Here is a 12,469-nt window from a genome sequence, read left to right on the forward strand (position 1 = left end):
GAAGGCAGGAAAATGGGATTTTCTCTATAATTGGGGGAATTCTTAAACAAAAAAACACAGAGAAGATGTTTCCAAGCAGAAGGAGCGGTTTGGTCACAGAGTTTCCAAAGTATTCTGTTTGGAGGCTGAAGTTGAAGTTACAGCCCTGAATCAGTTTTCCATGTCAGAGATACCCCACTGAGTCTTTTGCATTTTTTAAAAATGTCACTTTCATATCATTGTAGTAATAGTTGCAGCAAGTTCTCTTTCCCAACTTCCATTTTAAAAAATAAATCTCTAGATCTTTCCCTTGCAGAGATATGCCTTTTTCCTTATATCTCTGCAAGTGAAGGGACTAACAGTTACTTTAAAAAAAATGAAATCTGGAAATTCAGAGAACCTGCTGTATCTATTATTACAACAGTATATTGATATAGTGATATGAAAGTGACGTTTAAAAAAGAAGATTGAAAATGAAACCAGAAGAGGGGGAGTAAGGAAGGTGGAGGGGGGAGAAATGGTTTGACAATGACAAACATTCAGTCATCAAAAAGTGGGTTGGAGGTGGGTAGAAGCAAGTGGGACTAACAAAACTGAAAGAAACATTACACACGAGGAACAAAGGTGACTCAGAATCAGCTTCAAAAAAAGATTGTGGTAAAAGTTTTCTCAAAAGGACTGGGAAAAATGGGGGGTGGGAGAATTAATCAAAAACTGAAGGCAAAAAAATGTTCACGGAAATCAATGGATAAACTGAAGCAGTATGGAGCCAGAACTGATGAAAAAATCCTGTGCAGAAAACCACCAGAAGAGGCAGGAGAACTTCCAGATAGAGCTGATCACAGGCATCTCTAGGGTTGCCAGCTTCACATGGGGAAATTAATGGAGATTTGGTGGGTGATGGCTGTAGGGGCAGGATTTGGGGAGGGGGACCTCAGCAGAATGTAATGCCTTAGAGTCCAACCCCTATTTTCTCCAGGGGAACTGATCATTGTTGCCTGGAGGTTTCCAGCAACCATATGGAGGCTGGCAACTAGAGGCGGGCACAAACCAAAATACAAACCAAAGTTCATCACGAACTAGGCCAGTTCGAGGTTCATGAACCAGCATTTCGTGGTTCATGAACCATCAGTTCGTGGGAGCTTGTTTCTCATGAACTGTGACGAATTTTAGTTTGGTTCATTTGGTTTGTATTTCGGTTTGTTGCTGCGGATAGCCTGGCACCGATCAATCAGTTTTCTAGGCAATGGGGGGGGGGCTCTCTGCAGACCTTCTGCTGACCCAGAAGTGACGTTTTCATGAACCAAACAAACCGGTTCATGAACCACGCATGGCAAGTTCGTGAAAGTTCATGGTTCATAACAAACCATAAACTGCATGGTTCGGAATTTTCCTGGTTCATGCCCATCTCTACAGGCAATCCTGGGCATCTCTCATGGTAGATATTAAGCAGAGATTCAGCTCAGACTAAACCGCCCATTCCAATCAAAACAAACCAGGTACAATTCCATCCCCCAATAAAGGATACGAAGCCCTGGTTCCTGTTTCCAATTGTGGCCACTCAGATGCAACTTTCCCACAACAAAAAATGGCAAAAGCAGAGAAATGGCAGAAGCAGAGAAGAGGCTTTGTATGCAGACAAGCCATAACTGGCCTGGCTCTTCAAAGGAGCACGTGAAACTCACTGTCATCACTGCATCGCCTAAGTGTCAGCAGAATGTAGGTTTCACTTTCTAGATTCAAGTATTCTCAATTTTTCCATTTACTTGCCTAATAAAAACGAAAATGCCACTTTGGAAGATGTTTCTTGGGCATTAAGTTCTCTGCGTCTGGGTCATATTTCTTAGTTGCCCGAATTGCCTTGGCTCTTTCATTTGGCAACCAGCTGCTATGATTCCATATCAATGGCCTTGCACAACAAGGAAAGTTGTGACTTGTGACAGCTTAAAATTCACAGTAAACTGGATGAGAAAGGCAATGATATGGAGGGATGCCATATTAATCAGGCTCAATGTTCAACTGAGATTTAAAGTGTTATAGTTCTATGGACTTAGAAAGATATAACTTTGCTTAGGACTGCACTGCCAATCAATTCCATTAATAGGGATCCCTGGTGCCCACTGGTGGGCAATCTCTCAGCAGTTTACCTGCTTGCTGTGACCAGTGGGAGGTTTCTGGCCACCCAGAGATCGCCTACCACATGCAGGCACCCCAGGAATATGTATGGTTCATGCATTCCCGGTGGACACAATGACATCACTTCCAGAAGGGATGTTGTTGTGCCAGCCATGGAAGAGCTCCTGTGCACACATAAGCAGAAGACTCTTGGTAAGTACCAGGTGTCCCCTCCGTCCTGCTGGATTGTATAGGGACCTATCCATTAACAGTTAATCACGTAAAAATAAAACCTTGATTCAATTGTAATTTAAAATCCTTATCAAGACTCCAAACCAAGTTCATGTTGGGGAAGTAAATTGAAATATACAGAATATCAGAATGTAGGTTTCACTTTCTAGATTCAAGTATTCTCAATTTTTCCATTTACTTGCCTAATAAAAACAAAAATGCCGCTTTGGAAGATGTTTCTTGGACATTAAGTTCTCTGTGTCTGGGTCATATCTCTAAGTTGCCCGAGTTATTCCAGACCAGTATCATTTGATATGAGATTTTCGAACATTCTGGAACTTTCTGAGATATTTAGCTAGCAAGCTAGGACAGTTTGTGCTATCCACATTAGAATATGATATTCAGGAGACTACATTGGCTTTTATGAGGAAAACAACTGCTTTATATTCTAAAGAGCACTGAGCCATTCCATCCTGGGAGCAGAAAGCTAACATTCCTATTACAATGGTCACCGCATGGTAGCCCCTGGATTGTGCTAGAAACATGTAGGCCCAATTCAAACAGTGTTGTCAGGTCCCAAACAGTGGGACTGGGGGACAGCTGGTACTTACAATGAAGCAATGGGCCCTGCCAGGGGACAATTCTCTAAAAACCATCCCCCAAGGGGATGATTTTTAGAGAATCGCCCCCCCCCAGTAATGTTCCCTCTAAGCTTTGCAGTATTGTGAGCTAAAAATCTACTTTGTGAGCCGAAACAACAACTTTCATTAAAGTTTTGAGTGCACCTTTTAAAAAAAATTACAATCAAATTGTTTTGATTACAATCAAAACAATTTAACAATAAAAGCCATTAGGTGAAAGGGCCACAAAAATCAGAGTATATATGTCCATGCTGATTACAAAAGGGTAGTTGTATTAGTCTGTTGCTACAAAATAAAGCAGAGACGCAATGGCACCTTAAAGACTAGCACATGTATTTCAAGATGAGCTTTTGTGTATCAGTGCTTACTTCTTCAGCCTCCTTCTGCGCCAAGGCCAAGTTAAATGACGCCTTCACCGTGGTGGCGGCTGAGGTGCTACCTCCTCTCCTCAGCTCTCTGGGGCTGAGGGGATCCTAGCGATTTCAGGCTGCATTGGTCAGGCCAGACCCGATCACTCAGCTCTGCTCTGTTCCCTAGCTAGAGAGCCAGCAGTGGCTGGAGGCGCTCTCTGGCACCACCCTGGGGGTCAAACCAGCCACAGCCAGGAAGGGAGGAGAGAAGTGGGATGAGGCTCCATCCCTGCTCCATCCCTATAGGGCCCACTGCAGATGCTGGCTGAGTGGGAGGGTGGGGCCGCCGGAGGGTTAGTATCTGTGAGCTACATCTGAGAAGCTGTGAGCGGAGGAGTCAGAATCTGTGAGCGATTGCTCACGTGCTCAAATTAGCGGGAACACTGCCCCCAAGCACAACCTATCACTTTTGCATTACTCCAGAAATGATGCATTTTCCAGCAGCACAGAAGCATGCACATTCATTTTGGCCACATGTCTCCTGATGGAGTGCATATAGTTGACGGGTTCCCCACGTCTTTTCTCTCTCTCTAGCCAGGTGAGGAGTGGCAGGAATTGGTGGCTGGCAGCAGCTGGTGCCAGGAGATTCCTGCCCCCAGAGGAAGGCTGACAACCCTAATTCAAAATCAGGACTGTGACATGCAAGGAGAAAGGGCCTTGGACTCATCTCCTCCCACCACTGTTTTTGCAACCTGAAACAACCCCAGGGAGCCACTATTTGCCCAGTGGGCTTATAGTAGCCTTGCCAAGTTCCCACCAAAGGCAGGCAATCACCTGGTGATTGTAGCTTTTGTCCACTTATTGCTGGTGATTGGTGGATGAGGCAGGCCACCTTGAGATTGCCCACCATTGAGAGAGCCTATAAGGCAGGCCAGGGAAATGGGTATGAACGCTCCTTCATTCCTGACCAATGACTTGCAGCCCCAGTTCAGAGACACATGGACTTTAGAATGTGCAATTCAGAACAGTGGCAGCTTCAACACTTTGGAACAAACTCCCAGGAGATGTCTGTACAACATTCCAGGCTTTTAGAAGGATGATCAAAATATTTTTTCATTGCACTTTTGCTTAGATGGGTAATAATTGTAGGTGGCTTTTTGAAGGAGCAAAAGTAACTTAGGCTTTTTCCAAATGGGCGATTTACTCCTCTCTTTTTGAGTATTCACTCCTCAAGAATCAGATCAGTTTTAGCCACATGCCTTCCTGCATGCCACTTTTAATCCTGCTGTGAGTGCCATCTTTTTTGTCTGCACCTTTCATGAAATAATTCATGAAATGAATTATGTGGTAAAGTGTGGACATCATTGATGACATCCCAGTTGGCATCACATCACCACCAGCAGCCTTTTAAAAAAATTTGCATATGCCCAATCACATTATTACGTTATGTCATTACAGGCAACCATGCCCGTTGTGCAAAAAAATACAAACACTAGAGAACAGTGCCATTTCCACACACTCAGTTACAGCACCAAATTTGTGCTATACCAGCGCTTCGTTTCGTGGTTTCTCCACTGTAATCAGTCACCCACCCATGTCAACCTGAACTGTTCACATTATTATAGTGTTTTTCTCGAACAAGCATTTTTCTCTTTTCCACTTTGTTGAATTGTTTTGCCACATTTTTCACTTTCGTAAGAACAATCGGAAACGATCTCATTGCAGTTGGAAACACTTGTCTGGAAGCTTCCCACTTTACCCATCCCCCTTTCAGTTTTTACTTCTGCTGGAAGAAATTTTTATCAGTCCAGGAGCAGGAGCCACTAAATCCTTTGCTGGTTCCTGTCGGCGGTCTTTTTTGTTTGTTTGTTTGTTAAAAGCATTGCATTATTGCGATGCCTCGTGCAACCATTTCAAACAGCACACTATCCACAGCCAAATTGTTTATCTCACATAACTTGATTGTTTCCAGTGTTCCTTTGTGTTTCTGCTACACTAAAAGGACATTCCCTCTCTTTTTTTAAAAAAAGTTAATTTATACAGCTCAATAGTGGAATTTTGATATGTAAAAGACAATGGTTTTGGCATGGAATGCAACAGCTGCCCGTTGCTCGTGTAGCACGTGCACGCCATTTTTAAAAATAATGGCTCCCGATTTCCTCCTCAACAAACACCCCTTACCGAGCTGTCAAGCTATATAAACTGTGAAATTTTGGAAGGTGGCATGCCTCTGAACTAAATGGCATTACCACTGCACTGACATTGCATCAGGGGTTCACCAGGTGTTTAAAAATATGTCAGGAAACAGCAACATTAATGGGAAAGGGGGTGTTTCATGGCATCGAGAGATTATGGATCTGCTACATTTCTAGGGTGAGGAGAAATTCAGGAGGCCTTGCGCAGCACCCACAGGAACCTGGACTACTTCAAGAAGATCTCTGAACAGATGGCCACACAGGGCCACATAAGATCTGCTCAGGAATCCTGGTCCAAAACAAAGACTATGCATTTGGACTATAAGAGGGTTGTGGCACACAACAATCACTCAGGCACTTGCCTGTACTTCAGAGAGCTGGACAGCATCCTGAGAGGGGATGCCAGCGTGAAGCCCAAGCGGGTAGCGAGAAGTATTGTACTTGAGGTTGTGGGACAAGACAGGACAGACCCAGTGGACATTCCAGAAGGCTCAGAGGAGCTATTCTCCCATGATCTTCCCACAAGCCAACGCAGAACACATAAGGAGTTCCACACCGCACTCTATTGGTAAGAGAGGTCAAATGAGGGTGTTGGGATATGTGTGTGTGTGTGTGTGTGTGTGTGTGTGTGTGTGTGTAGAATGTTTCGGGAGACTCATTCTAGCCAAAAATCTCTCCTGACACCCATCTCAATATATATCCTTCCACAGATTGTTCCCACCAACCTGATGACAGCTTATCAGATCAAGGAAGAGACCCAGTGGATGGTCTGGTGGGAACTGGTAAGAGATGTCAAATGCCTGCGACATTGCCAACAAATGCATGTTTCCTCTCATGTGGTGATCGGTTAGTGCAACTGTGTGGTGTTGGGGTCTGCAACAGGAACTTTTTTTAAGGCTGCTGAGGGATCTCTGCGAAGACTGCGCATGAAAACATTTGTTGATGCCACAACTCAATAAATGTCAATCCCTGGCAGTTAGGTCCCCAAGATACCAGAGACACTTGAATCAGCCTTGAAGACTCCCACTCATGTAAAGCGTAACAGTGTTGCATCCCCAGTTTCTGAACTGATAGATGTTGAATGATATTTTTTGGCCAGCTACATCCCAGCCCAACACAACAGGACACATGCTTCCCATCCATGGTCCATGCTCTCCGTTGCTCAGAATTTCCTCAATGGCACTGTCAAGAGGAGACCCCACGCATCAGTGTGCTCTCCACCCAGTCATGTTGACCAAAGGTGGCCGTGATGAGAACTATGAGTCAAGAATACTGGAGTCTATGGGACATTGTCACCTAGCAACTTTTCTGGACAGAGAGCTGCCTTTTTGCACCTGGGATGTCATTTGGTGCTCATCGATTGTGTTCGATGTAGAGCTGAAGTGCCCAGTCACAATAACTAACCATTCTTGTCCTCCGCCAAATGGCAGGGGGGAATTGTCCTCATCAGAGTTCCCTCAAAGGTTTTTCTTTTAGCAGAACATGTCAACTTTGAGCTGTCAGTGTGTACCACAAAATTTTTCTTTTCATAAGTCAAAAAACAAGACCACACTGTTTTATAACAAAACTCCTAATTTTTTACTTCAAAGGAATTGCTACCAAGGAGAACTCTAGAAACAAAGAAGGGGGGGAAACACCGCATAGTAAACTGCAATAGGATATAGGATAATTCTCATGATCGATTGTAACATCATGGGTATATATAAGACGTGTCTACTCTATATGTCACCTGGTATCTGGGTCTCCCAATTGGGTTTAGAGAAGTGAGTTTGCACACAACATTGGAACTGTAAGTTATTTATTATTTTATTGTATTTATTTATTGTAAATGTGTATATTGGAAGTGATTGTTTACATTTGAGCATTTTATGATTGTGTAAATAGGTACCATTGCTGTCCTTCCACGCTCTTGAGAAAGAATTCCCAAGACAGGAGTTCAGCTTGCGCCCTGTTGAGCTGCATCCCTTTCCAGTGTGTTCCACATCTCCACTGCGGCTTTTCCAGCCCGGGAGTCAGCTTCCTTGCTTGCTCACACCGTTGGGGATACCTGCAAAGTGAAAGAAGAGAGATTGCTTCAGTCACATAATGGAAGACTTTGGAGATTTTGGACTCACTGGCGGGTTGCTCAAGTCTATTCTATTGTATGAATTTGGGGTTGTTATGAGATTGTAAAGCGTTAGCACCCAGCACTTTATATTTAGAAAGTATTTTTGAGAATTATCCTCAAAGGTTTCCGTCTTGGTTTTTGTCAGCTGCACAGTGCACTTTAAGGAATTATAGGTCTTCAGACCATACCGCTGTAGCTCCTCATTTCCTACCAAGGAGAACTCAGCAACCCAAATAAAGATGTGTTCTGAAGCAATAAAACTATGTACAAGTATTTTCTGGAAAAAATAAAAACTATATACACAAGTTAAGCATGTACAATCTTTGGTCATTCATGGCCATCCATGAACATGACATGAACACTGCCAACACATCTTGGACCACCTTCCCAGTTCTCTATAACAGTTCTCTTTGTCAGATGCATCTGATGGGGAGAGCTGTGGTTATCGAAGGCTTATACTACATAGGAATTGGATGGTCTAGCTGTTTTACTGCTGCAAACTAACAGGGAAAACTCCTTTGAAGCCTCACCCAAGCCAACTGACCCCAAAAGGACACCAAAAGGAGATGTTTACATTTACTAGCAAAGGAATGTTTTGGTTGCACCCTCCCTCTCCCCCCCTAACTGCATCTTCTCTCTCCTCCCCTCCTCTTCTATATTTGACCAGTTTCTGTACTATGCATCTGACGAAGAGAACTTGATTCTCAAAAGCTTATGGTACAATAAAATTGGTTAGTCTTAAAGGTGCTACTGGACTCTTTTTGATTTTGGTTACCATGGGAATAGCTTGCCAAGTTGCCACACTTGTGCACTCCCAGGGAAATAGCAATTTAGCAGCTGACCCCTTCCCCTAGCATCCATTTTATATAGCATGGTCAAACAGTGGAGGTCTTAGTGGTATGGAGAACAACTACCAGCATTTAAAATAGTAAAGAATTTATTAAAAGTAAAGTCCACAAACATACTTTCTGCACAGCAACAGACTGAGCAAGAGATACAAAAGAAAGGAACAAACACACAATCCCCTGTCCTTGATGCTGTACATGCCCTATCTGGTCTTATTCAAAGGTAGACTTTAACGTAGAAGTTACAGTTTTCTAAAAGCTTCCCATTACCTTAGAGTCTTTGTCCAGGCAGTCAGCCATTTGTCACCTTCACGTGATAATGGCAGCCATACAGCTAGAGCTCAGGTGTGAGAGCTTCTTCCTCCAGATGGAATCAGACAAAGGAGATCCTATTCCTCCCTGCTATGGGATTTTTTTCTCTGTTTGCCCACTCCGTGTGGGTTGAAGATTCCTTTCCTGAAGTCTTCAAGGAAGATACAGTATAGCATCCCGCACACCTGCATCTCTTTGTGGGGTCAGATTCTAGCTAACGTGTAAGCTGGTTATTTCACTGTTTCTATCCAGGATGGCCATTAGCATTTCCAAAGCTTTGATTGTCAGTATTTGGCAAGGCTTAGGAGCAATTGACCTCCCCCTCTCCTGCCCTTCTTCTGCAAGAAGAGAGAAAAACTTTTAAACTTGAATGTGCGTGCTTTGTAAAGTCCAAATATCAAAGTAAAATGATATTTCTCCACATAGTGTATTTTTTTAAAATAAAAAAATACAACTGTAAACTGTTAAGCAATAAGCACACAACATTTAAAAAATGCATAAAGTCAAAGCAAATAATAAGTAACAATTAAATATACAAAGATTTATAACTCACAAGAAGTCTATGTTAATGAGTAGTAATTATACTAAGTAATGCTTATTACAGTATAAGGAATTATAGTTGATCTAATAAAGAGAGGGAATTCTTACAAAGTACACCAGATACTCTATGAAACTAACAGATATTTTATATATTTGCATATGTATGAAAAATTTTAAGGCCAGGTACAGAGCTGTTATATTCCAGATATTCAAAAAATGGAAACCATTTCTCCATAAAATTAGTCGTTCTTGGGAAGTGTTCTACTTGATAGATTTTATCATACAACTTTTCTGATATATAATGGTCCCAATTTTTTTTTTGCCAGTTGTCAATTGAGGGGGTAGCCTTAGATTTCCAAAGTGTAGCTATTGCACTCTTTGCAGCTACCAGTAAGGTGGTTATTAGGTTTCTCCTTAATGTGGGAATATGGGTCTGCCAATTATCCCATTGATCTAACAGGATAATTTCTGGTGCCAGAGGAATTTCATATCCTGTTATTTTCCGGATTTTCTTTAGCACTTCTTTCCAAAATGTTTCTATATGCTCGCACCTCCTCCAGCAGTGGGCAAAATTTCCTTCTTCTCCACAATCTTTCCAGCAATTAGGGGAGGATGAGGGAGAGATCAGGGATATTTTCTTTGGAGTTATATACCATCTGTTAACTATTTTGTAGGTTTGCATCTTAGTGACAATTGACTTTGAGGTATAGGCATTGGAAGACCAAATTTTTTCCCCATCTTTCTGTAGACTGCTCTATTTGACAATCCTTGTTCCACTGGGCTTGAAATTTCCGTAATTTATGTTTTTGGATGGACAGCATTATATTGTAAATTTTGGATAACAAACCTTTTTTTATGAAGGAGAGTCTAATAGGCATTCAAACTCTTTTGGGGGAGGTAATTGTTTTTGATAAATTGATGTGATCAGCCAAATTTTGTAATAGGAAGTACCTAAACCAGTGGATTTTATGATTCATGATATTCTCTATTTCCGATTTTTCTGCTAATCCTTTATGCGTGGTTATATCCATTAATCTAGTTATTTTTTCTCAGCTCCAAAATTCAGAAAAGGATTTATCATGACTCTGAGGTAACCAATGTTGGTGCGTGAATGTAAAATATCTTGATATCGCTGGAACTAGGTATTTTCTATTCTTGTCCCATAGTCTCAGTAGGGAAGCTAAATAATTGTTATTTTAAATTTTCTTAGGACGGTCTATTGAACATTTCTAAATTATATCACTTATGGTATATTTTCCCAAGATAGGTTGAAATATTTTAGCCCAAATTGGGGGATTTGCTTAATTGAGAAGATGTAGTACATTAGCCAATCTAGCTGCGGTATGATAGTTGTAAAGGTCTGGATATTTAAGACCTCCGTTTGGATGTTTCTAGCGCAGTATTTCAAAGGCAATTCTCGGCCTTTTGTTTTCCCAGAGAAATTTGTTTAGCATACTTTGCCATTGGTGTAATTGTTTTCTTGGAATATCAATTGGAATTTCCCTAAACAGGTAGAGTATTTTGGGGAAAGCAAATGACTTTTCTAGATGTAACCTATCATACCATGATAGTGTATTTGACATCCGGCTTTGGCAGACTAAGTACTGGAATTCAGCCTTTCAGCAAAAACAGTTTCATTTTTCAGTACTGTTTAATTTGGGCTCTTGCTAGCATCCAGTTCAGTAAGAGGTTTTTACCTGATATACCTTTGTAGTTACACTCCAGTTACCCGTTGTTTTTGTAGCATCCATATGAACTCCTCTTCATGATATTTACACAATCCTATTGCTGTTTTGAGTACTGCATACAGAAGAAAAACCTGATAAGTAACACAGTGAAGGTTGATTGCCATTTTCAAAATGGCCACACTGTGTCCTCATAGTGCTATAAATATACTAATGATTGGTTTCTGTGCACAATACAGGATGACTCAGATCTGACATAATTCCTTACGGTGTGTGACTAGTAAGAAATAAAAGTGACAATCAACTGTCATTACTAATCAGTTTAGTAGCTATCATATTTTCTTAATCATCACTGTAGTCCTCTGATGCAAATCATGACTATTCCAATTCTATGAATATGGAACTGAAATTAGATGCAACAGAAAAGGCTTGGGCAAGGGTAGCAGCAGCATGTGCAGCCCACGGAAGAGGCACATCCAATAGGTTTTGGTGCAATGAGCATAACTGACACAGATTAGTACAGGATTCTAGTCTGCCCCCTTCTTTCTGCTTTGTTACTGCTTGGCCTGTAGTTGGGCCAGAAGATGAATGTTGCCTTCTTGACAACATCCCCCTTAGTAAGATCTGCCCCCATGGCTCTTGGTTGACACACAGATGCCTTTTCCTAATGATGCTATTGCACAGGTGACAGGAATACTTTCTGTGAATGTGCACTTATATGTTCTCTCATTGCTGCTCATTGTGTACATTCTGTTAGCATGGCAAAGGCTGGTGCCCCTTGTTACTCTCCCACCACAAACACTTGTGCAGAAAAGATCTTGGTCATTCTATTGCACATTCTGCATGAGCTACAGAAGCATGTCAGAGTTGTGGTTTCATTACTCATGTTTCACCATGTATGTGCCCAGCAAAAGAAAGCATAGTTGCAGGAGGGAAATTGAACCTACACCTGCAGGGCTCTCTAAATTGTGTTCACAATAGTGCACTTTCTGGTCACATCACCATCCTACTTCTGGTATAGGGCACTCTGTTCACTTTGTTCACTTCCTTGTTGTGTTCTGCATGTACTTGGAGGTGGCCACATCAGAGGATGTGGCCATGTCACTGCACTTTAGTTGCCTACTTCTGTGTTCCTGATATCAACATGTCACTCCCTGATTGATGGGTGACATCGCCTATTGCTATCTCTCTTGGTTTTTTTCTGCACATTTCCCCTCCACTGAGTGAGCATAAAAATACCATCTAACAGCACCAGGGTGCTGGGATCTTAATATAGGGCTGTAACTTTTTCATTATTGGAGTCCTTTAAGGAGAGGGTTGGTGGTACTACAATGATGAATACGGCTACTCTTTGGGCATCTGCTTTTAAAATTCTAATTTTGGAGACCATTTAGAAAATAAAACTGTCTGTATCTTTATTAACTTTACATAACAAAAAAGTATTGCCAGCAACTAAGTAGTTATTTCTA

The sequence above is a fragment of the Eublepharis macularius genome, chromosome 3 (assembly GCF_028583425.1).
Source record: "Eublepharis macularius isolate TG4126 chromosome 3, MPM_Emac_v1.0, whole genome shotgun sequence".
NCBI classification, from domain to species: Eukaryota; Metazoa; Chordata; class Lepidosauria; order Squamata; family Eublepharidae; genus Eublepharis; species Eublepharis macularius.